The 23,253-nt window shown below is 52.6% G+C and overlaps 1 protein-coding gene across 7 annotated transcripts in view; it reads left to right on the plus strand.

Annotated features, from left to right (window-relative positions):
• The first annotated feature begins 1,559 nt into the window (after positions 1 to 1,559).
• The window catches only part of ATOSB (atos homolog B), a 43,908-nt gene continuing 22,214 nt past the window's right edge, over positions 1,560 to 23,253 (plus strand). For 2 of the 7 annotated variants that reach the window (XM_054053421.1, XM_054053419.1), the window contains exons 1-2: positions 1,560 to 1,633; positions 7,217 to 7,438. The gene's annotated coding sequence lies outside the window, so the exon portion shown is untranslated. Of the gene's footprint in view, positions 1,634 to 7,216; positions 7,439 to 10,374; positions 10,521 to 23,253 lie in introns of all 7 variants that reach the window. The other 5 variants (XM_054053425.1, XM_054053420.1, XM_054053418.1 and 2 more) reach the window with 4 other exon arrangements.

Genomic DNA, 23,253 nt, shown 5'->3' on the forward strand with positions numbered 1-23,253 from the left:
GACCTGTCTCTGGAGTGGAACAAGCCATGCCATGTGGGATTTGGGATGTGCCTGTGGGGTGGGACCGCACCTGTGGGATTGGGGCAGGGGGGGCATGTCCGTGAGGCTGGGACACACCCGGCCCATGGCGCTTTGGGGGGGGGGAGGGGGGATTGTGTCCATGGGGCCAAGAGACACTGAGCCTGTGGGGGTGCTCGTGGGGTCTGGGGGCTGTCCATGGGGCTGGGACATGCACTGCCTATGGGGCTTTGGGGTGTCCATGAGGCTGGGACACACCGTGCCCATGGGTGTTTTGGGGTGCCTGTGGGTTGGGATCATGCTTGTGGGGCTGGGAAATGCAATGTCCATGGGGCTTTGGGGTGCCTGTAGGGTGCGATCATGCTTGTGGGACTGGGACACACAATGCCTGTGGGTCTTTGAGGGAGCCTGTGGGGTGGGATTGTGCTTGTAGGGCTGGGATATGCAATGCCCTTGGAGCCTTGGGGGTGCTTGTGGGGTGGGATCATGCATGTAGGGCTGGAACATGCTGCACCCTATGTCCTGGGGGGTGCTTATGGGACCAGAACACATCACACCTGTGGTGGGGAGGTGCACGTGGGGCAGGACCATGGGGGCTTACGTCTGTGAGGCCTGGGGGTGCCATGGGGCTGGGATATTCCATGCTCATGGGGTTTGGGAGGTGTTTGTGGGGTTGGGTCATGCCGATAGGGGGGAGAGGAGTGCATGGGGTGGGACCATGCCTGTGGGGCCTAGAAGGGCTGTTTCTCTGGGGCTGGGACATGCAATGCCCATGTGAGAGGCTTTGGGGATGACATGGGGTGAGATCGTGCTTGTGGGGCTGTGAAATGCAATGCCTGCGGGGTGCTGGGGGTGCCTGTGGGGTGCGATTACACTCAAGGGACTGGGACATGCAATGCCTGTGGGGCATCGGTGATGCCTGTGGGGTGGCATCATGCTCAGAGGGCTGGGACGTGCAATGCCGGTGGGGCTTGAGGGATGTCTGTGGGGCTGGGACACGCCATGCCCATGCACGGGCATGCACCGCCGTAGGGTGGGACCTTCGGGGTCCGTGTTTGTGGGGCCTTGGGGGTTTCTATGGGGCTGGGACACATCACACACATGCACGGGCATGCACCCACCGTGGGGTGGGGCTTCAGGGGGGCCGTGTCTGTGGGGTCTGGGGGGTGCCCGTGGGGCCGGGACACGCCATGCCCATGCATGCACATGCACCCACCGTGGGGTGGGGCTTCAGGGGGGCCGTGTCTGTGGGGTCTGGGGGTGCCCGTGGGGCCGGGAGACGCCGCAGCTATGGGTCCGGGCGCTGCAGACCCTGGCGCCGAGCCAGGCCACGCCCCCTCCCGCCGAAGCCAATGACCAGCCGGGTATTCTGGCCACGCCCCCTCCCCGCTGTCATCACACACCCGCACGTGGAGGGGGCGTGGTATGAGGGGCGTGGCCTCGGCACCACCTCCCCGCCCGTCCATTGGCCGCACCGCCCCTCGCCCCGCCCATCGCACCAATCAGCTCGCGGGAGGCGGGCGTGGGGGGCGTGGCCTCGGTAACACCCGGAAGGAGCGCGGGTAGGCTCGCGGCAGTCGGGGCCGCGGCGGCGGCGGCAGCGGAGGTGGCGCTGGTGGGTCTGGCGGGGTGGGGCGGGCCCGGGGTGGTGGCCGGCACCGGGGGGTCTGGAGGGGCCGGGACAGCGCTGGGGGCACACACGGCGGGGCTGCAGCCCGGGAGGGGTGCGCTGGGGCGGCGCCCGATGCGTTGGGAGGTCCCCTCATCCCGCTCCCGGTCCCCGCATCCCCGGTCCCCGTCCCCGCATCCCGAGTCCCGGACCCCGTCGAGGCCTCCGGCGGTTCCGGGAGGCTGTGCTGGCCCTCGTCTCGCCCGCCAAGGCCGCGTCCTCTCTGCCGTGACACAGGCAGGGACAGCCTGGCCGCGGCTCTGCCGGCAGGATGGGGCCGCCTCCTTCTCCTCCTCCTCCTCCGCCTCCTCCCGGGCACCGGCTCAAGCCGGCTGGGCCCAACCGGCTGCTCTTGTCCCCCCCTGAACGCCTGTGCCCGAGGGACCGGTGGCGGTGGGGCAGTACCGGAGGCCCGGAGCTGCCAAGGGTCTCGGGGAGACAGGGAGCAGGAGCGAGGTGCTCATCAGCACCTGCATCGTCTGCATCTGCCCCGTCGGTGAATCAGATCGTGGCCTTCGGTGTGGGGCTGTGAACCCCAGCATCCGCAGTGAGAGAGGCCAGCTCCCCTCTGGTGACAGCTGTCATGGGTGGATGGACCTGTTGGGGGGACATGTGCCCACCTAGTGTCCGCAGCTGCAGACCTGGTGGGGTTTTAACACATCTTGCTGTGGCTGGGGCACCCCATTTATTCAGAAGTCACACCGCTGGTGTGCAGCGTGCTTTTGGGCAGTACCAGATGTTGCGTTTTAAAAGGTACAACCTCTACAGCTACCTGCAAGGTGGTAATGAGGTGGGTGCTGGTCTCTTTGCCCAAGTAACAAGCAAAAGGATGAGAGGAAATAGCCTCAAATTGCTTCAGGGGATGTTTAGATTGGATATCAAGAAAAATTTCTTTCTTGAAAGAGGGATGGAGCATTGGAACAGGCTGCCCAGGGAAACGGTGGAGTTTCCATCCCTGGAAGTGTTCAAAAAGCGTGTAGATGTAGCACTTTGGGACATGGTTTAGTAGGCATCATAGTGTTGGGCTGACTTTTGGACCAGGTGATCTTAGAGGTCTTTTCCAACCTTAATGAGTCTGTGATTCTACTGTGCATCATGGAAGGTAGAGGTAATGGCTTCGTGGTGGGAGCTGAGGCTGAGGGCTTGCTCACAATCCACCTGTGAAGGTCACAAATCTGATGACATTGTGCAAGGGGCACAGACTTATCTGTGCGATCTCCAGATTCCTTTCATTTTTCAAGGAAGGAGTGTGGAGTTGGTCGTGGCTGTGGGAACTGTATGGCAGAGGAATGCCATGCTGTGTCTTGGGGCATTTTAAAACTCACTTCCACTTTTTAAAAAGCACCACACTTGCAAAGATTTGTATATGGACCTGTCCTCCTCTGTCTGAACTGTGTCCATCAGCCTTACCAAGGAGGAGAAGTTGAGACCTTGTGGAGATTGTTGAACCCTGCCACAAAGAAGAGTCTTGGCAAAGTTGATAACATATGCAGGTGAAAAAGGTCTGGCAGGTGAAATGGAAGAAAACTCCCTATGTGACAGCACTAGAGTTATTTTTGGTGGGGTTCTGTTTTAGAAAGGGGTTGAGGACATGTAGAATTAAGTCATCCTGTAAAGCCTCGTCATCACCTTATTTCATAGCAGCAATTCACATCGCCTGGGTCTTGGCGTGAGTGAGCAGCGGGGCCCTAGTAGGGACTACGTGTCTCAGCATGCAGCTCCCTCGGCACAGCCCGGGTGCCCGCTTGGGCACAGTGGCAGGCTGGGATCTGCAGCCTCCTGGCAGCTCTGTGGGTGCTGAGGGCAGGGCAGCAGTGCGAGGTACAGGGTTTGGATGATAGTGGGACGCTGCCACCTCCGTGTCTCTTGCAGGGAAAGCAGCACCTGCCTTCACTCCACCTGCAGAAGCTGTTCCCATAACGTTTTGCAGGGTTCCCGCTGACTCTCATGGGGCCCAAACGTGCAGCTTGGGGTAACCAGGGTGTGTTGCCACAGCTGCTGTCCTTGGGAAGCTGGGCTTGCAAAGTTAGTTCCGGCCTGCAGGTAGGGAGGGTGGGGACCATTTCAGTTTTGCCACTCACCTTGTTTGTGTTCCCTCTATGAGAGATTTCTTACCTGCTGTTGGAAGGAAAGCTGGTGGGGTCACCCTGCGCTGACTTTGGGGACTCTGTTGTTCAAGGCATGGCTTGCTGAGGGGCTCCACCCCTCTCTCTGCCTTTGCAGTAAGGTGGGCACAGCAGCTCTCAGTGCTCTGTTCTTTGTGTCTGCCCTCTGCAGAAATGGACTTTAAGGAATAATAGATCCTCCTGAAAGGAGGCTGTAGCGGGTGTGGGTGCTGGTCTCTTCTGCCAAGTAACAAGTGAAAGGATGGGAGGAAATGGCCTCAAATTGCACCAAGGGAGGTTTAGGATAGATATCAGGAAAAAAATCTTTACCGAAATAGTGGTGAAGCACTGGAACAGACTGCCCAGGGAAGTGGAGGAGTCTCCGTCCTTGGAGGTGTTCAGAAAACTGTGTAGCCCTGGCACTCTGGGACATGGTTTGGCACGGTGGTGAGGGGCTCATGGTTGGACTGGATGATTTTAGAGGTCTTTTCCAACCTTAATGTTTCCATGATTCTGTGATTGTAATTTTACTGGTAGTGTTGCTGGATTGCTCCTGGAGGCTTCCACCAAAGCAGAAGAAGCCCCCAGTCCATATGTCCTCCCTCTGCTGTGGTGCTGAGCTTTCCCAACCCTTGTCCCCTTGGCAGTTTCAGGTCTTCTGAGCATTCAGACCATGCGGAGGAAAGGAAGTTCCCTCCCTGGGTACGGGGCACATCTGTGCCACTGCTCTTCCTCCTTGCTGTCTGTTCCCAGCTGCTTGCCCTGGCCCATCTCTGCGTGGCTGTGCAGAGTAGCAAAGGGCAGACTCACCAACCTTCACCACTTCTTCTGCACCTGAGGATGGTTCAAGGGGATAGTTACTGATCTGGCTTTTGAAAAATCTGTGACTCCTGACTTTTGCCGAGGCCTTTCCCTGCCCTTACTGCTCTGGGCCTGCTGCTGCTGGTCCCCTTCTAGATTTGGTAGGCAGCATCGTGTGTGGCGAAATGTGGTGTGTGGGGATGTTTCCTGCACGCAGAATGAGAAAACGTGTCATTGGCAGGTATGCAGCCACAGGTGTGAAAGGAAAAAGGGAGGCCAAATTGGTCAGAAAAGTGGTGTCCTCAGCACAATGTCAGTGTAGTATCAGAGGCTTCTGTGGCTAGAGGTTTGTAGCAGGACAGGTGTGAAGGGCAACACAAGAGAAATCCCTTCGGGAGCCATTTCTGTGCTAACAGATGGCTTGAGGATGGTGTCATTGCGGGTTACTTGGCAGTCGGAGTCTTCCAAGGGAGGGTTTTACCTGATGCCTCTGCATGCACGTCGCTCCCAGGAAACCCCTTCCTCCAGCGGGTCAAGTGGGCCTGTGTGTTCTTTTAACACCATCGTGTGTTTCTGATCCTTCCTTCTGCCTGCAGTGCCTCGTGGCTCTGCTCCCTGGAGCCTGGTTTCTTACTGGATCTCTTCCTTTGTTCTTTCATTTTGCTTTTGCTCATGAGCAAGTAAACTAGGTGAATACAACATCTAGAGAACTGGGTCTCACAAAGTTTGAGGTTTGCTTTAAAAATAATTTTCTTTGACTGGGAAGCATCCTTACAAATCCTCATACTCATTCTGCCTTTGCTCCTCTCTTTCATAGTCTCACTTGCTTGGCCTCGTGAGTGCCCAGCTGCCAGTTAACATGTTTTCCCTCTGTTTCTGTCGGTGCCTTCAGCTGGTTGTGAATCCCGAATGAAGAGCAGCTGAGCTCACATGCTCTGCCTTTCAGAGAGCTTTTTCAGGACTGGCTGGTGCTTTGCAGTCATACTAGCCTGTGGTGTGTCCTGGACAACCCCCCCAGCTGAGCAGCGTGATGGTAGAACAATACTTGGATGGGAAGCCTTCAAAGGAGCCCTGTGTACTCCAAAAAGTGCAATTAATGGTTCAGCTGAAAGTGCTTTTTAGCAAGGAGTACGTGTCCTGGGCCAGGGCTGATGTCAACCTTGTGATTCTTCTTGTTGAAAGTGAACGAAGATGCAAAGCCCTTTATGCAAGAGCTGAGGTGATAATCCAGATCTCCCAGCCTCAGACCATTTGGGGTAATTGCGTTCTTCCTGAGGAGTGTTTTCAACCCTTCTCTGTCGGATGCATCGCTGTCGCTTCCTGTGCTGCAGCAGTATGTGGGTGGGAGCACTTCAGCCACGTCCAAAGCAATTCTTGTCACTGCTAAGGCTCTGAGCCTTCCAATCCTTCTCTAAAAGATAGTGTGGTAAATCAGGAACTGGTGGAAGGTTTTAAATGTATGTGTATTTATCTATAAACATCCTACACTTACTCGAGTTTGTTATGTTTCCACGCTTTCCAAAAACATGGTCCTGGCAAATAGCTGGTACAGCTTCTAGGCGGGACTTCTCCTGGAATGGTGCTGCAGGTTGAGCTGCTAGTTGTAGGTACAGGTGACATCAAGCGGAAACTTTCTGGGTGCCTCCATGACTGATTTAGGGAGCGGTGCACCAGCAAGGTAGAGCGGGGGTGCTCATGGTGCTCTGCTCAGAGCTAGGTTGTTCTGCTAGTGGGAGTGCAGGGTGGAAGTGCTGGCAGGAGGAACAGGCACTACCCCTGTGCAGTTTTTGTTCATCTTGCCTGCAGCCAAGGGAATGTCAAGCCTGGTTTTCGGGAGGCTGATGTTGTCCCAGTTTTCAGGACCTGCTGGGCACGAGGACCTAGCCCCCACAATGCCATCTCCAGTAGTCTGTAATTACAGCACTGGGAGCCTGGGGAGGAGTCTTAAACATCTTTGTGACAGTGTTGGCAGGTCTTTTGGAGATGTCTATTAAGCAGTTGTCGTTTTCCCCTTTGCTGTAGCCTGGGCAACGCTGCAGTGTTGGATTTGTCTGGTCTGTTTGGGTTGTTAGGAGCAGAGTTTGGCCCTCCCTCCCCTGGCTCCACATCGCTGCAGAGTGGTTTAGTGGGTGTCTTGTGGGGACCACAGCCAGAGCCTGTTCTTGCAGATAAAACCATGTGCCAGCGCACCCACTCGAGTACCAGCAAAGCCTGTGTGGTGGAGCGATGTACTGCTGCACAGAAGGAGAACAGCGAAGCTGAGAGCACAGAAAGGATGTTGCTTTCCACTGAAATCCAGGGGTGGCGGCAGCAACCTTAGCAGCCCTTTTTGAAGATCCAACCCTACACCCACCTGGAGCCATGCCGGGAAAGGGGGTGATAACTAGAACCCTGTGAGGGCGTCAGGGCTGCAGCTGGAGGGACATTCTCAGCACTGGTAAAAGATGTGGTGGGGTCTTCTGAGGCTGGAGTGGTTGGGGTCTCTCCCTTCTGTGCATTGGCCACTAACGTGCTTTGCTTCAATGAGCAATTAACTGCCTGCCCAGCATTCAGAAGGTCTTCTTGCATGGGCAGGGTGTTTCCCAGCTGAGCTGAAAATGTGTCTATGTTCCTGTCTTTCCAGGAGACCCAACACAGCTGGAACAAGCTACCCCAAGACCACTCTGAGGGTGCTAACAGCTGAGAGCCACCTTTTTCATCTGCTTCAGCCCTTCACCAAGGTTAGCACATGCTCAGTCGCCACCGATTTATCTTCCTTCGCCAGGGCTGTATGAAGAAGCCAAGGAACCCTGTGCTCTCCTCCTTTTGGCCTGCAGGGACACCTCTAAGTGTTAGTGTCACCCAGGTGAGGTGCTCCCACAGCCCAGGCTTGCTGGGTGCTCCTGCCTCTGACTTGGCTGGCAGTGTGGCAAAGGGAGTCTGGATGTGTGTGACTGGTGCTGTTAAGACCCTTTGAACCCTGCACCCAGTTGTCAGGAGCTCAAGGTCAGCGTGTTTGAAGCTCTTGGGAACTTGCAGTCTGTGCTGCTTGCTGCCCACATCCTTCTGTGTACCAGCAGTATTGAATGGGAGCATTTTCTAGCTGCTGTTCTCTGCTGCTCTGTCCTTCACCTGAGAAAATAGAGCTGAGATTTCACCCAGAGCTTGTGGCAGATGTGATCCTGCTTTCTGTTAGAACCGGTTGAACTCTGGTTGCATTTTCCTGGGATTTTGTAGCTTGAGGAGGCCCTTGGCTGTGATGTGTGAGGCTTAGAGTGATGGCAAAATGTTTCAAGAGGACTGGGAGTCTTTGTGTTGCTGCTGTCAAGAGACATGTAGCTCAGGCCCAAGTTAATCAGCAGGCTGAGATGGCTGTGGGCTTCCCACCCTATTCGTGTGCCTGGAAGTGTGTGTGCCTGCCAGGGATCCAGCAGTGTATGCCCTGACTGCATGGGGCATGTTCTCACTGAGAAGGAAGCCCTCATCAGCACTGTTCCTCCCAGGGAGTAGGCCGAGCCCTTCTCTCACTCCAGAGTTGAGGTGTGCTTTAGCCAGGAGAAGTTACATGGGGAAGCTGCTGTTTAGGACACCTAGCTGCCCAGGCTTGTCCTCTGAAGTGTGTGCCAGGGAAGTCTGTGACCAGTCCAGAGGCAGTTGGAGACTGGGCCTTAGGCCATCTCATCCTTCATGCTGATGTGGTGTCCACAGCCACTGAGGCAGGGCTAAGTTCACCTGGGAAGTTACATGGAAGGAAGAAGTCCTTCACTCATGTCAGTGCTGCATGCTGTGAACTCCCAGCTACACAACATAATAGTAGTAGAGCAGTCCTTTTATCCAGGTGAGTCGTGACAATCACTAATACCTGCTCCGTGCTGGGATCTTATATCTCTTAGTGATGGAAAAGAGATGTTATGTGGCTAAGACCAAAGAAAAGGGTTGCCCTTGGTTCTGCTGGAGCTGCTTGGAGTTCCCAGTCCATGAAGCTAACAGCATCCTCTCAGGGCTCCCTTGCCAATAGGTGTTTTAACACAAGGCTTGCCATGTTGGGGCTACTTTTCTCCTCCTGCTTCCTCTTGCTGATGTGATAGCTTGATACCTACAGGGACAGCAAATGTCCTGTATGTGTTTAATGCAGCAACTCCTCCCATTACTTGGTTGTAGCAAGAACTTTTCTTGGTTTGAATATTGCCTAACCCCAGTGATGTCAGCAAACTTATATTCAGGTATAATTAACGATGCAAGTTCAGTTTAGTGCAGCTGGAAGTAAACTGGAAGCTGGTACAGCTTGCAGATTCTTGGACAGATTTCAGTGCCTCTGTCAGGAAAGCTTTGCTGGCAAACTCAAGAGACCGAGCAAAGTGGAGCTTATATCTTCCATAGAAATGGTCAGCCTAATGTCCCTCAACTTGCTCTTGGCATATATGGGCTGCCGTTGCCCCTTGGTGTTACCAGCTGATCTAGGAAGCAGTCTTCTTTCCACTGAAAAGCAAGAAAATACTGGCCCACTCCCATTCAGAGATGGAGCCCTGGGTTCCCCACAAGTGTTGGCACTGGAGTTATGTGCAGAATCCCCTCTTTACGCTGCCATCTCTGTTGCAAGTAGGTCGGGCATTCAAAGATCCTGTCCATGGAAGCGTTGGGACAGCTGGATCCTTGTTTGGTTCTCACTGCTCCCAAAAATGGAGTAGAAGATCATCTGCTGGGGCTAATTTTAGGTCCCCGAATATTGCTGGTGTCCCTCAGAGCCCCTATTTGTGTGTGAACCTGTGGCTCCCTGCTAAGAGCTGTGTGAGAGTCCCAAATCCTTGTGAGTGAAGGTTTTGCTGGGCACAGCATCCCAGGGATTAGGAAGAACTTTGAATTTCTCACTGACCTCAAGTGTCTAAGCCATATCAGATGTGTGTGTGAACCCTTTTTTTAGCCCTAGCACCAAGCATCCTTTGGACCGTGCTTTCTGGGTGCCCATACATTGCACAGTGAGGAACGGGCCTGCAGCTTTCCAGCCTTTCCCTGCCAAAAATGCAGCATCCCTCCTGTTCACAGCAGTCAGTTCCTGTTGTCTTGGGTGGCTGCGTGCAGTACTGAAAACAGACTTCACCGAGCCTCTGGGTGTGGAAATAACTCCAAAGCCCTCAGCTCAGTGAGACAAGAGCCCAGCTCTGTCCCTCTCTGTATGGCTGGATGGCTGCTTGGCATCTGCCACCGCCTCCCGGCCTCTCCCTTATTTGTAGACCCAAGGCTTTTGGCCTCTCTGCACTTTTTGGTTTCCACTTGCTCAGGTGATTTTTCAGCTGTGCTGAGCTTAGTGCTGAGCTTCGCTAAGTTTCGTGTTGAGGCAAGACATGGCTCTGCAGTTTTGGCCCATCTTTATTTTTAGCCAGTGTTAAGACATGGCTGATGGTATCAGAAGGAAGTAGTATAGTCTCCTGAGCTCTGTGACTCATCCTGGATCAGGACTGAGGCTTCACTAGCTTCTGCTATCACCCTCAAGTGATGTAACCAGTTGTGGTGGGCCTTACTGGGTCTGAGGAAAGGCAGAGTGGGAAGGGAAGCAGAACTTTTAGAAGTTGTGATTTCTATCCATTCTGTTAAACCATTAAATTCATTCATGGAAAGATATTGGTAGGTATCACACCTGAGTGTGGTTCAGCAGGGTTCTTTGTCTTGTGCCTATGTGGGAGAGGGGAAAGAGGGAGGAGCTCTGCTTATACACCAGGTTGGGTAACTGTTTAGAGGCACATAGAAATGGTAGACAACAATGTTTAGGACCGGAAGTGAAGGAGGGTCTTGTCTCCAATTCAGGCCACAGTGAAGCTCAGCACAGCAGAACAGAACTTCTGAAGTGGAAGAGGGCTGGGACTGGAGAACAGAGACTTGGAGATGACTGCCAGGCTGCAGCAGTAAGAGTCTGGGAGCTCCGTTTCCATCAAACCTGATGCTGCCACAAGGTAGAGAGAGCTCGTTGTGCTGACTTGCAGGCAGGCAGTTGTGCTGGAAGCTGGCTGGGCTGGGCAGGAGGCACGGGTCACCACCACAGGGCTGGCAGTGATGTTGAAGTATCCTCACCTGCTGCAGCACAACAAAGGATGTGGTTGAAGGGGCCTCTGTGCCCCAGGTCTGTCTGCTGGCTCTCCTGTGCCGTGTCTGAGGATGGAACACCGTGAGGTGTGGTGCACCCAGGTCCAGATTAAGCACTTCACCTGCAGAGCAAGTAGGAATGATGACTTGTGGGGCTGGGCTTCTACCTCTGCCCCCTTTCCTTCTTCTGGGTGATGAACACTGCTTTAAGAGCATGTTGAGGTTTTTGGATGTTGTGTAGTGGGTTATATGTGTGGGGCAGCAGTAGGGGTACAGCAGGGCTTGGGGGAGCAAAGACAAAGGAGGGAGGCTTGGGGGGATTGCTATGGCAGCTCGCCACTGGCAGCATCATTGCACCTTGCTTTCTGCAGCACAGGGTGGTGGAGCATTCAGGGCAAATGTGCAACCTGGCGCAGTCCTGTCCTAACTGTGCCGTGGATTTGGTACCACTGGGCTTCTGGCTGACAATTTGCAATCTGGAGCTGTTCTCCTCAAGCAGCAGCCTTAGGGTAGGGGACTAGGGGTGTTTTGTCCACCTTTTCCCTCTTTCACCCCTCACTGGGAAGTGGGCAGGCAGCTCCTGTTTGCAGACCTGTTCTCTTTGAAGTCTTGACTTGCAGAACAGGCCCAGCTAGAAAGAAACTGGTTTCCTGAGCCCCCTCACTGAACCATGCAGGAAATCAAGTCATTCTGCTGCCCTTGCTCATCCTCAGCTAATCAACATAAGTGGCTCCAGCCATGCCTGCATCTTCCAAAGAAGCCTGGCCTTGTACCTTGCAGTCCACCTCGCACAGCCAGTTTGCCTTGCTCCACAGTATCTGCTCACTCTGATGGTGAGCAGATGCTCTAGAGAGCCTTCTGATACAGTCTGAGACCATCCTCTGGAGCGAGTAAAGAAGTTGTTAAACATTTCTGAAGCTGCCTTTAGGCAGACTCGTTGCCAGATACTTGTAGAGAGCTGGCATTGATTGCTGAAGGAAGCAGTGAGCATTGTGCCACTTGCTATGCAGAGAGAACAGGTCAGGAAGCTGCCTCCAGCCTGATCGTAATGAGAGCATGACTGAGAACTGACCTGTCATCCGCAGTGTGCCTAAAACCCTGGTTGTGAGCCAGGAGTTAGAGATCAGCTGGGAGCAAGCACAGTTTGCTTGTCTCAACATGGATGGCTGTGTGAGCTGTAAACCTCTCTCATTACACCTCTCAAAGGTCAGCAGTGGTGAGCTACAACACCCTGCCCACAGCTCTGCACTCCACCCAGAATGAGAGGTATGGAGGATGCTCTGAAGCTGTGCATGTCAGATGTGTGGGGTTGGTACAGAGTGACACACGCTGCTGTAGTGCCAGTAGCCAGAGTTCATCTTGGGCTGGGGTGTTCAAATGAAACTGGAGGGGAAAGGATGCCCACCTGTGAGCTGCCCAAATGGCCCTGTACCCAAAAATGTCAGTCTCCTCACCTGAGCTGTGACCCCTCCATCCCACTCTGAACCAGGCTACAAAGCCTCATAAATTCCCCTGAAAACAATTTCACCCTTTAAAGGCCACTGTAGTGTCTATGTCTGATTTAGGGTTGTCTTAAGATCTGTACAGACTACCCTGCTCTGTCCAGTGCTACAGTTCCAGTCATCTTAAACTCCCAAATCGGCTACATTTGTATGTAAAATGTCTCAGTGACTCAAGACCCTGGTGTTCCCAAGCTGTAATGTGGAGCCTCTGGGAGAGCCACTTTTGGCAGACAGCAGTGTGCTTCCTCCCTCCTGCTTCTGGGAGGTTCCTGCCCTTTGAAGAGGCAAACACCTTGCTTCTCACTGACGGCTGGATCTTCCTTCCCATGGAGAAAGCTGGGACACTAGTACTTGACATGGAAGGTGGTTTCAGATCAGCAGCTGTAGCACTGCTCTTCGTGCATATGACCTTCAGTGCTTGGTGTGAGAATTGACATTACAATATATTACAGGTACGGATGATGGCAAATACGGTCAAATTTATCAGGCCAAGCAGTAGTTCCCTCTTACCCTGCTTTCACAGCCTGTTGTTTCTGATCATTCCTTTGGAACCAAGGTCCCAGGATGTGCTATGGAATATCATGGAGTGGATGCTAAGCCCAGCAGATAAGGCTCTGAGTTATATGTGTATCGTGGTATGAATTGCCAGTTTCGAGGGCAGAGGGTGTTTTCTCTTTTGCTGTTTGTGCAGCGTCTCACGTGCTGAGGTCCTTGCCTAAGATACGAGCTCCTGGGTGCTGTGACCTGATGAGTTATAACTGTGTCATCTTTGAAGTGCTGCTCCCTCTTTTTCCGTCTTGCCTGTTCATAGTACACGTTTTTAAGCACAGTACAAAGGATTAGTAAAGCCCAAAGGCGGTGGGCTCATGTACTCAGCTCCTGGTGTGGGGAGGAGTTAAGACAGGCAGTGCTGGAATAAGCATTTAGGGAGATGCAGCCAAGAGAGATTTCTTCCTGGCTGAGCTACGGCGTGTAAGTTTGGAAAGTACTGTGTGGGTTACGTGCTGCTGTGCTTTGCTGCTGCCATCGCCTCGGGCAAGTCCAGGACATGCATACCTGCCAGTAGTCAGACAGGGACACTATCCTGAGCCGTGTCACTATGGAAAGATGGCTAATGTGCCAGTGTCCTTTTGAACATCAGGAGCAACCTTAATGCTGCTGCTGTGGAAAGAGTGCTGGAAATTTCTGCAGAGACAGTGGATCATTGGGACCAAGAGGAAACTGACTCGGTGGGTGTTTCTACCTTCATTCCCTGAACTGTGAGAAGATAGTCAAGCCCAGCAGTGCTGTAAAAAATGACCTGTGTGGAAGATGCATAAAGAACAGCTTGCAAGAACCAACTCTTCGCTTAATGGAGACCTGGGAAAAATGCCTAGATTCTGCGTGCTGGGGTTCCTTACTGCCTGTCAGCAGTGCTGTAGCAGTGCAGAGGGACCACAGCGCAGACAGGTTAGCACAGCCACTTTCTGTACCAGTGTTTGCATTGCTGATGGGATTAGCGTAGCTGGGACAGTGGTAGAGAAAGAGGGTAATTCTTGAGGTCCTCTCTGCTGTGACTGACAGCAAAATAAAGCACTTGTGGTGTTAAGTAGCGGGTCTGAGCTTTGCTTTCAATTCATCTTCTAGAAACCAGGAACAGTTAAAAATATGAGCAGTTTTTTAGGAACTAGAATATTCTCAGGGTTTTTGTCTGGTCCTGCCAACCTCCTCTCTAGGCTGGCAGTATGGGATCTTAAGGTATTTGCAGTGATCTCTCCTGGATGTGTGATAAATCTGGGCAGAGAAAACACAACAATCGGTGGCGTCAATCTGCCACCCTGAAAGTGCTTCTCTTGCTGCCATGCCTATTCCCTGTAACCACAGGGCTGTTTCATGACTTAGATTTGTTGAGGAAACACTTACAGCTCCTCTCATTCTTCTGTGCAGCTCTCTGCCTGTCAGTTCAGTAGAGATGATTTATTATAGATTACAGCTCTGTTTAATTCTGTTTCCCTACAATATCATACTGTTAGAGTAACTGAGTAAAAGGCAGTGGTGTTTCCGGAGGAAGGCTGCTATCAGAGGTCACCCCTGTAGCAGAGGCTGGAAGCAAGGAGGAGCAGTTTACCAGGAAATGCCTGTGTTCATGTGCTTGGTTGCTTTTGGGAAGGAAAAGGCATCTCACCCTTGAAAGCTTCCTTGCTACAGCATTCTAAACGTTGCTGGTGGAGCTGCACCAGTGGAAGAAGCAGTGAGAATGCTGCCCTCCAGAGCCTGGGAAAGGTCTGACCAAAGTGGTGGTCTGGAAAAGAAAGTCACATTCTGTCCTTAAGTGAACCTCTAAGTGTTTTGTTGTGGTTTTTTGCGGTGTTTTTTTATTTTGTGGGTTGTTTGGTTTTTTTTTTTTTTGGTGGTGGTGGTTTGGTTTGGGCTTTCTTTGCTAACAAAAAGAAAAGGTATTGCTTGTGCAAATTCTTGTAAGGGAAGAGCAGGGAATTTCCTTTGGAGTGAGCCTGCCTGTAATGTGATACGTCTCAGATGTGTGTTAACAGAGAAATGAAAAGATTGTGCCATAAAGTGATAGGGGATAATGAGTTTAATCTGCTGTTACGTTGTCCTGGGAGATAGAGCTGGGGCAAGGGTATTGGCAATAACGTTGTGCTTTGAATGACAACAGCAGCAAATACCACCTGAATGGGCTTCCCAGGGGAGGGGTGAAAGGGTCTGTTTTCAGAGCCCCCAGGAAGGTGGAGCAAGGCAACCAAGAGACCTAAGCCCAGGGAAAGATGTCAGGAGGTTTACAGATGAGCAGTGCAGAATAGCTATAAATGTTCTGCAACTCAAGTTCTGCTTTCTCATACAGTGACCCATTTGAACTGGACAACACTGGGCTCTCGACCTCATTGAGATCTTCAGAGAGGGAGGTGTCCCTGCCCATGGCAGGGGGGTTGGAAATAGATGATCTTTAAGGTCCCTTCCAAGCCAAACTATTCTCTGAGTCTATGGCTCTCTGAGTCTATGGCTCTCTGAAATGAAGTAAAAGCCCTGTAACTTTTATAACCTCAGTGAGATGTCTGACCTGGGGCCTGAATGAGCAAATCTTTAGCTTCTCTGCCTGCGTGGTAGAGAAATGAGTGGTGATTTGCTCCTACACCAGACCTAGGGTTTTTAAAGGATGCTGATGTGGGTGAACACTGCTGTTGTCCTGGTCCTGGTGAGCAGGCCCTCAGAATGGTTTTTGGAGGTGTGTGGTGGAAACTGAGAGGCTGACATCAGTATCTGTAAACTTACCAGCTTCTAGAGCTGGACCAGAGAATCTATGTCTCTACTCAAGCACATGAATCTTTTAAAGTACAGAATGCAATGACCCACTGTTGAGGAAGCATCCAGTCCCCTACCAGCCTTTTGGGAGCCAGCACGCTTTTCTAATTTATAATGCTCTGCCTGGGTCTTTAGGTTGGTTTGTTTGTGGGTTTGGGTTTTTTTTTTTTAATCTATTTTATTTGTTGTTATTTTTCCTACGTAGTGTTATCTTTCTTTTCTGGGCCATGCAAAGTTACATGCCCTGCATGTCCCCATCTGTCCTGGTGCCAGGAAACGTGAGGGTCAGTCTTGGGGGGCACATGTAGCCCAGCTGAGGAGGCTGCAGAAGAGTAGGGCCAGCTTCTGCTACAACAGAGGATGCTCATAATTCAGATATCTGCTCAGGGCAGGACATGTGGGTACCTTATCTCTTCCCATCACAGGAATTTTCAGAGGTGTCAGTACCGCCCTTGCCCTGCTCTGTGCCTGGTATTAGGGGCTGCCCACCTGCTCTCCTTCCTGGGATAGAGACAGCTTGCTGTGCCTCAGTTTCCATGTGGCCTGGCAGTCTGAGAGGGATGGAGTGGGACTGGAAAGGAACAGAGGGGAAGTTACAGCAGCTGATAGGAAATGGTGTTTTGGGGTGCTGCAGGGTGGCCCTACCCCGTCCTGTCTGCAGAGTTGGTGTTTTAGGGTGCAGCGGTGCAAGCCTGCCCTGTCTACCATGAAGCTGCCGTTTCAGGATGCTGCAGGGCAGCTGTCCATTCTAGCTGCAGAGCTGGCATTTCTGGGTGCGGCAAAGCAGCCCTTGCTCCATACTGCCTTCTCCTGCCAGGGATGATGCTAGGGCAGGGACGGTTGGCTCCACCTCCCATGTATAGGGCATATGATTACAGACAGTCTCATGGCACTGCTTCCACCAGTATGTGATAGTGATTTATGGGCTGCTGCTGTGGATGTGGGCCTGAGCTTGTCTTAGACAAGGCAAGAATCAGGAGTGCTGTCACTACTCTTTCGCCTTTGTCCAGGCTGCAGAGGTAACAGCATGGCATCTCTTGCTGTCTCTGTTTTGCACCTGGGCATGGGACGATGGCTGTACCTGGGAGCAGGGGCAGAGGAGCCCTTCCAGGAGTGACAGGGGGAGCCGCTGGTCCCACCTGCTTTCTTCCTCACTGCTCTTCCTTCCTTGCAGCCCCAAATCTGCCTGCCTAGAGTGTGTTTTGTAATAAACCTGCTGCCCCGTGGGCAGGCAGAGTGAGACCGGGAGATTATAAAGAGTTGCGAGCCCTAATCACTCCCACATTGCTGCAGCAGTGTGGGGCCCAGCGTCCCCACATAGCTTGGTAGTAGTTTGTACTGATGATCAGGATGGTCAGAATATATTTCCTCCTTCCCTGCTGTGTGTCTCTGATGCATCCTTCAAGCTACTACCAGCAGGCTGTCAGCACAGCTCTTACATAGGTGGAGGGTAAGTCCAGCTACCCATGAATGCTGCAACCTGCCTTGCTTCTGTGAAGCACTCCTTATTTGAGGCAGTTCCCTAAGGGTTAAGCCATGGTTGTGGGGTAGGTTTTGTAGCAGGAACAAAGAGAGCTTTTGAGGTCTGTGTTGGGCTAGGAATAGAGGGGTTGGATTGAGCCTTTCCCAGTGTGTTGAATTACAGAGGTCATGGAGACCCTTTTGCTGGGAGGCAGCAGCAGTTGAGGTCCCTGCTGGAAGTGGGGCAGAGAGAAAAGAAATCCTGAAGGTCAGTGAGAGCAGCTTCATGGGGAGCTTAAAACCAGAGTGAAAACTGGAACTGTATCCTGAGATGAATGAATGTCAAGACAAGGCTGGGATCCAGGAGGCCAGGATGGTAGGCTTTGTGCAGGCTTTCTGTCCTGGGATTGCTGAGTCTTTTGGTTTGGTTCTGCAGCACCACCCCCACCCCCCTCCATTACATTTGCAGCTGCCACCACACCTGGCACTGAATTAGCAGGTGTAGACAGCACTTGGAGTTCTCCAACCTGCTTGAAGCCAGTGAATAAATGGCAATGTAGATGATAAAAGGCAATGCCTGCAAAGGGGGATCTCTCCTAAGTCCAGAAGAGAAGGCAGTCCCAAGTTCCTGCAGGCACATTTTGCCTTTACAGAAGAGGGAGGTGGGTTTTTAAATGCCTGGCCAGGCTAAAGCTGAATGTTTTATGTGTAGTTAAGCAGGAAAGCCCAAGTCTGGCTGCTTTTTTAGCCCCTCTGCTTAATGTTGTCTGCTCAGGGTGCCACAGAGCACCAGAAGGGGCCAGCAAACAAAGGAAGGGAAGAGATAGATGGCAGAAACCTCTGTTTCCCTTTCCACAGCAAGGTGCAAAGAGGACACAGCTAGTTTCCATCATGAAATTCAAACAGTGTGAGCCAGCCAGTCAGCCCACCCAGGATGTGTGTGGAAGGCTGCAGGATGTGCTGAGTCAACAAAAACAACTCCTTGCCAAGGGTGGGGGGCTGGCTAGGGCTGCTGAGACAATAGGTTTCCAGCTTGCAGGAAGTGTGAGTGCCAGCTGTGAACCACACGGTGGGTTCTCGAATTTTAGCGAACTTGGATTGGTGTTACCAACCAGAAAAGACAGGGGTAAAACTTTCAGGCAGGAGTAGCAGGCACTTGGCCATTCAACTCCGTCCTCTGGCACAGGCGTGCTCCCTTATCTAAGCATTCATAGAATCGCCAGGTTGGAAAGGACCCACTGGATCATCGAGTCCAACCATTCCCAACACTCCCTTAAACCATGTCCCTAAGCACTTCATCCACCCGTCCTTTAAACACCTCCAGGGAGGTGATCGAGGCAGCCTGTTCCAGTGCCCGATGACTCTTTCCGTGAAGAATTTTTTTCTGATATCCAGCCTGAACCTCCCCTGGCGGAACTTCAGGCCATTCCCCCTTGTCCTGTCCTCAGTCACTTGGGAGAAGAGGCCAGCTCCCTCCTCTCCACAACCTCCTTTCAGGTAGTTGTAGAGAGCAATAAGGTCTCCCCTCAGCCTCCTCTTCTCCAGGCTAAACAACCCCAGCTCTGTCAGCTGCTTCTTGTAAGACTTGTTCTCCAGCCCCCTCACCAGCTTTGTTGCTGTTCTCTGGACACACTCCAGAGCCTCAACATCCTTCTTGTGGTGAGGGGCCCAGAACTGAACACAGTACTCAAGGCGCGGTCTCACCAGTACCGAGTACAGAGGGAGAATAACCTCCCTGGACCTGCTGGTCACGCCGTTTCTGATACAAGCCAAGATGCCGTTGGCCTTCTTGGCCACCTGGGCACACTGCTGGCTCATGTTCAGTTGGCTGTCAACCACTACCTCCAGGTCCTTCTCCTCTGTGCAGCTCTCCAGCCGCTCTTCCCCCAGTCTGTAGCACTGCACAGGGTTGTTGTGCCCCAAGTGTAGGATCCGGTATTTGGCCTTGTTAAACCTCATGCCATTGGCCTCAGCCCAGTGGTCCAGCCTGTTCAGATCCCTTTGCAGAGCCTCCCTACCCTCCAGCAGATCCACACTTCCACCCAGCTTAGTGTCATCCGCAAACTTGCTGAGGGTGCACTCAATGCCTTCATCCAGGTCATTGATAAAGACATTGAACAGGGCTGGACCCAGTACCGAGCCCTTAGGAACCCCACTTGTAACTGGCCTCCAGCTGGAGTTAACTCCATTTACCACCACTCTCTGGGCCCGGCCATCCAACCAGTTTTCAACGCAGGAAGGTGTGCGCCCATCCAGACAGTATCTGAAGCAGAATGCTGTGAGAAACTGTGTCAAAGGCTTTACTGAAGACCAAGAAGACTACATCCACAGCCTTTCCCCCATCCAGTAGACGAGTCACTTTGTCATAGAAGGTGATCAGGTTAGTTTGGCAAGATCTGCCTTTTGTAAACCCATGTTGACTGGGCCTGATCACCCGGTTCTCTTGCATGTGCTTCATGATAGCACTCTAGATCACCTGTTCCATGACTTTGCCCGGCTCTGAGGTCAGACTGACAGGCCTGTAGTTCCCCGGATCCTCCCTGCAACTTATAGATGGGCACAACATCAGCCAGCCTCCAGTCTAGTGGAACTTCCCCAGTCAGCCAGGACCTCTGGAAGATGATGGAAGGGGGTTTGGAAAGGACATCTGCCAGCTCCTTCAATACTCTTGGGTGGATCCCATCCGGCCCCATAGACTTGTGGGTGTCTGTCTGGGCAAGCAAGTTTCTAACCGCCTCCTCTTGGATCATGGGAGCCTCATTCTGCTCCTCTAACTCCTGGGTTTGTACACAGAGGGGACAACTTTCCTTGCTATTAAAGACTGAGGCAAAGAAGGCATTAAGTACCTCAACCTTCTCCTTATCCCCTCTCACTGTTGTTCCTTCTGCGTCCAATAGGGGCTGAATATTCTCCCTAGCCCTCCTTTTCTTGTTGATGTATTTGTAGAAAGATTTTTTATTATCTTTCACAGACTTAGCCAATTTGATTTCTAGTTAGGCCTTAGCCCTCCTGATTTTTTCCCTGCATGATCTCACTTCCTCCCTGTAGTCCACCCAATATGCCTGCCCCTTCTTCCAAAGCTCATAGACATTATTCTTCTTTTTGATGCATCCCAAAATCTCCCTGCTCAGCCAAGCTGGCTTTTTCCCCCTCCGGCTCCTTTTCTGGAGCATGGGGATGGCTTGCTCCTGAGCTGCTAGGATTTCATTTTTTAAGAGCGCCCGGTCCTCGTGGGCTCCCTTGCCCTGAAGGACTGTCTCCCATGGGACTTTGCCAACCAACCTTCTGAACAGTCCAAAGTCTGCCACGTTTCATGTGACTGTTTTGCTAATCCCCTTCTTTATCCCACCTAGAACTGAAAACCCTATCATCTCATGATCACTTTGTCCCAGGCGTCCCCCAACTGTCACATCCCCCACAAGACCTTCTCTATTCACAAACAGCAGGTCAAGGAGGGCACTCTCCCTTGCTGGTTCACTAACCAGTTGTGTGAGGAAGTTGTCTTCCATGCACTCCAGGAACCTCCTAGACTGCTTCCTTTCTGCTGTATTGTACTCCCAGCAGATGTCTGGAAGGTTGAAGTCTCCCATGAGGACAAGAAATAGAGATCTAGAGACCATCCCCAGCTGTTTATAGAAGAGCTCATCAGCTGCTTCCTCTTGGCTGGGTGGTCTGTAGCAGACTCCCATCACAATGTCTGCCTTCTTGTAGGCTTCTCTGATTTTAACCCATAAGCACTCAGTCCCTTCCTTACTGTAATCGAGCTCAAGGGTATCGAAGCACTCTTTAACATAGAGGGCAATCCCGCCTCCTTTTCTACCCTTCCTGTCCTGCCTGAAGAGTTTATAACCCCCCATAGCTGTACTCCAGTTATATGAGTCATCCCACCACGTTTCTGTGATGGACACGACATAATAGTCACCTTGCCCTACAACAGCTTCCAGCTCCTCTTTCTTATTGCCCATGCTGCGTGCATTGGTGTACATGCACTTCAGCTGGACTGACGAACCTTCAGCCCTCGTAAAGGGAATAGAGTTCGTTCCCAATTGACTGGTCCTTGGAATAACTAACTCCACAGTTCCAGTTTCATTCTTGCAGTCCCCAGCTGTACTCGCCCCCTCTTGCTCTGTGGTGGTGTACTGGTGGTCCACCCCCGCACACCATATCTCAGTCGCTGGAGTCCCACTTCCAGGCTCATTCCCAGCTAGCCTGGTCTCCTCCCCCTCCCCCTTCACTTCTAGTTTAAAGCTTTATTTAAGAGCCTGACTAGATTTTTAGAAAGTAAGAACTTGGTTTTCTTTGCCGTGAGAAGGGAGGAAGGCTCTGTGTATACATAGTGAGGATCAGGAGTGTAAAAATCCAGGGAGAACCAGCAGCTCTGATGTACAGTGCTGAGATTTGGCAGAAAATTGTTCTTTGTCCCTTTTGAATACTTGACATCCCAGCCCAAAGCATTGTCCCTCCCTCTTTGCCTAAAGGATGGTTTAGTCTAGCCTTAATTCCTGGGTGTTGAGGCCTCCTGACCTGGCTGAACTGCATGACCCTGCTGGAAATGTGATGCTTGACTGACTTGTTTATTGTAGCACCAGCAAGGCTTGTCCTGAGCAACCTGCCTCTGGCTGTAGGCAAAGCGCTGCAGCTGGGCAAGCTGACCTGAGTGGAAGGGACCAGAGCCCAGTTTCCTAAGGGTGTCGCTCACCCATGAGATGTGGAGAGGAAAGGGTGAGAGAATGCATCTGATCCCAGTAATTTTCTCCTGTAGTCAATGTGAAATGGATCCTTCAACTACAACAGGCAGAGGTGCAGGTCGGTGACTGGGCATGCTGCACAGACTGGCATCTTCTGCACATGCTGGCACTCCCATGCACTCCTTGACACAGATGGATGTGCTGTGGTATGCAGAGCTGCTCGCCAGCTGGGAGGCGCGTGCTGCAGCCCTCACTGGGCTCTGGCACAGCTGTGGTGTGTGGACTTCGTCTTGTCACTTCTGTCTGCTCTGGTCCCCTCTGAGAAGGAGGGAGAGGTTTTCCAGAGAGCCTGTGGAAGGGGTGATGCTGGGGGAAAGGTGAAGGGAAGGGGTGTGAGGCAAAGCCTGTTTTAGCTGCAGCCCCTGGTGTTAGGGGGATTGCTAGTTGGAGAAGCAGCTTGCAAATGACATGTATAGGTAGCATCATGTCCGTAGCTTGTGCTGTCCAGATTCAGGAGCTAGCCAAGCCTGTGGGCGCTGCATGGGCAGTGGCACTAGTTGATGCTGAGTGACCAGACCCGTGCTTAGAAGAAATCCCTTTCTGACTCCCAGGGTTCTCCATGCTGGAGAATCAAACTGGGAAGAGGCAAAGCCCAGGAGGGGCATCTTTGGCTGAACCCAAAGGCAAGTTACTTGACAGACAGCTCGCCTGTGGAATGAGCACAGCCAGCAGTGGGAGTCAAGGTGCTGGAGCACTGATAGAGTGAATGAGTTTGTCCGGAAGGCAGCCTCCAAGCTGGGAGGAGGCCCTTCCACAGGATTGTGCCTTATCTCAGCAGCGCTGGCACACGGCAGCACTCCTGGCCTGCGTTTCTGTCCCGTCTCCTCACTGTGGACTCGAGCCAGTGGCATCATCTCTGCCCCTCCTGCGCTGGGTGCTGCAGGAGGCGAGGGCTCTGGCACAGCCCATCCAGGCTTCAGGCTGGATTTGCCACCTCACAGAGCTTGTGGCATTGTCCCAGCGACGGCGTGCATGCGCACAATTGTGGCAGAAGTGCGTGAATCAGGCAGGAGGAGGGGGTGAATCACAGGCAAATGAGTCAGCGGGAAGCAGAGGGCAGGTGCTCTCCCAGGGCTCAGTTTTAAGAGAGCCCAAAGGCCTGGCAGCCCATGTCAGGTCCTGCAGACAGTGGAGGGAGTGTGCCAGAGAAGAGCTGGGACAGCCATGGGGCTTAGCAGATGGTGACAGTGCCTGTGGCTTGGGAACAGGCCAGGATCTGACTTGGCCAGTGCTGAACCCTATTCTGAATACACCAACTCCAGCTGTGGGCATGTTGCTGTCCCAGAGGGGCCTGGGGCATCTTTGGTGCTGAGGCCTTCCCAGGAGAGACCAAAGATGAGCACCGCAAAGAGGCAGTGTGGCGACCAGGTGTCGCAGCCTTCAGTGCGTGATGTAAACCCCTGTCCCCATGCAGGCAGCCTTGGGCGAGCTGAGCAGGTCTCTGTCCTGGTCGTATCCTGCCCAGTAGCCTTTCTATCTGCCCTGAGAAGGTGGGGAGAGGATTGAAGAGTATATGATCCCTACTGGAGCAGAGACAGATAAACAGATCCATCTGGACTGCATGTCAGGTGAGAGCTGGGATGGAGCCGATG

Source organism: Cuculus canorus, chromosome Z (genome assembly GCF_017976375.1).
Source record: "Cuculus canorus isolate bCucCan1 chromosome Z, bCucCan1.pri, whole genome shotgun sequence".
NCBI lineage: Eukaryota > Metazoa > Chordata > Aves > Cuculiformes > Cuculidae > Cuculus > Cuculus canorus.